This window comes from Lissotriton vulgaris, chromosome 5, assembly GCF_964263255.1.
Source record: "Lissotriton vulgaris chromosome 5, aLisVul1.2, whole genome shotgun sequence".
Classification (NCBI taxonomy): Eukaryota; Metazoa; Chordata; class Amphibia; order Caudata; family Salamandridae; genus Lissotriton; species Lissotriton vulgaris.
This window is the reverse complement of record NC_141693.1, coordinates 12,784,816-12,786,737: the sequence shown is the minus strand read 5'-3', so window position 1 is coordinate 12,786,737 and position 1,922 is coordinate 12,784,816. Positions and strand designations below refer to the sequence as shown.

The 1,922-nt window shown below is 58.2% G+C and overlaps 1 non-coding gene across 1 annotated transcript; it reads left to right on the top strand.

Moving 5' to 3' along the window:
- The first annotated feature begins 782 nt into the window (after positions 1-782).
- Positions 783-936, top strand: LOC147709992 (5.8S ribosomal RNA). Its single transcript, XR_015296205.1, has one exon. It is a non-coding gene; the product is annotated as a 5.8S ribosomal RNA (ribosomal RNA).
- The last annotated feature ends 986 nt before the right edge of the window (positions 937-1,922 follow it).

The following is a 1,922-nucleotide window of genomic DNA, read 5'->3' as shown; positions in this document are numbered from 1 at the left end:
AGCTCTGAGGAGAAGGTTCTAGAGGGCTGCTGGCGCCTGATTGGCTGCAGTTTGGACTAACATAATGACAAGGATAGGCTGCATTGGAACTTCTTTTTCCCCATGCATTCCTATGTGGAAACTCTTGGCTAGGTACCAGATGGTTATTGTATGCATTTTTTGGGTTTTTCCTTATTATGTATATATATATTTATTATATATTATTATATATTTAGCATTTATTGCTATTTTATTTACCGTGGGACTCCCACTCCGACGACGGGGAATATTCAAGCATGTGAATCTATGAAAGACACCCCAATACTGGAGAAGGGGATTTCCTTCCGGCGCCTCCGACCCGGGCGAGGGTGGTGGTGGGCTAATCGCAGCCCGATGGCATGGCTCGGGGCTGCCCGGCGGCGGACGGCTGACGTGCAGGTGGAGCAACTCTCCCTCGTTGCCATTTACCCGGTTTGACCTGGTCCCGTGTGGCCAGGCCGAGGGGTTTGAAGACTCGCCCGGTCCCTCCCGGTTACTCTGGGAGGAACCGGCGGCTGTGGGGCTGCCTGCTCCCGTCGCACTGGGAGCCCCCTTCCTTCCTTTCCCGTGGGTGGGCAGGGCCTCACAGGCCGAGCGCCTGGCAGTGTTTTTTTCTCCCAACGGTGCACTATGACTCCCAGAGGGGAAGCCTTGAACGGGGCGCTGGGGCCGTCTCGCCGTGCGGGCAGCAGACGGACGGTGTCGCCTTCCTCCCACCTCTCCTGTACCCGCAGGTGGGCCAACGTTTTCGAAAAGTTGCCTGTGACTCTTGGCGGTGAATCACTCTGCTTGCGCGTCGATGAAGAATGCAGCTAGCTGCGAGAATTAGTGTGAATTGCAGGACACATTGATCATCGACACTTCAAACGCACCTTGAAGCCCCGGGTTCCTCCCGGGGCTACGCCTGTCTGAGGGTCACTCGATCGTCAATCACCCCGGGGCTTCCCCGGGACGCGGCTGGGGCCGTCGATGGGTTAGCTCCGCTTCTCCTTCGTCCCCTCACAAGACCCCCCGATTGCCCGTGGCAGGGTCCCTCACCGGGTCCTGCCACGGAGGTACGCCGCTGGCACGCTTGGCCACGAGAAGGGGCCTGGCGACCGGTCTGCCCCGGGCCTGTCCCGGGGCGACTGCCTGCCGCGTGAGGCTGTCTGTGGTGTCCCACCGGCTGCCCGCGTGCACGTGCCTCAGGTGCCCACCTCCACGGCCGGCTTCCCGGAGAGGGAGAAGCTCTTCCAGATGCGATCCGGGGAAAGAGGGCGCGCGCTGCGGATACGCCAGACCCCTGCTCCCGCGGAGCAGAAGGGCAAAAGCTTGCGTGATCTCAATTTTCAGTATGAATACAGACCGTGAAAGCGGGGACTTGGTGAAGCAGAATTCACTAAGCGTTGGATTGTTCACCCACTAATAGGGAATGTGAGCTGGGCTTAGACCGTCGTGAGACAGGTTAGTTTTACCCTACTGATGATGTATTGTTGCAATAGCAATCCTGCTCAGTACGAGAGGAAAGTTCAGACATTTGCTGTATGTGCTTGGCTGAGGAGCCAATGGGGCGAAGCTACCATCTGTGGGATTATGACTGAACGCCTCTAAGTCAGAATCCCCCCTAAACCGTAACGATACCGCAGTGCTGTTGAGCCTCGGTTGGCTAGGGATAGCCGGCCTCTCTCGGGGGGGGAGGGCGGTGCGTAGAGCTGCTCGCTTGGGGACCGGAGCTCGGACAGAAGGGGGCCGCCTCTATCGCCCTTAGTGCACCGCATGTTCGTGGGGCACCCGGTGCTAAATCATTCGTAGACGACCTGATCCTGGGTCAGGGTTCGTAAGTAGCAGAGCAGCTACCTCGCTGCGATCTATTGAAAGTCTTCCTCTGAGCCAAGCTTTTGTCTGTCCTCCTGGGGAGCCTGCGG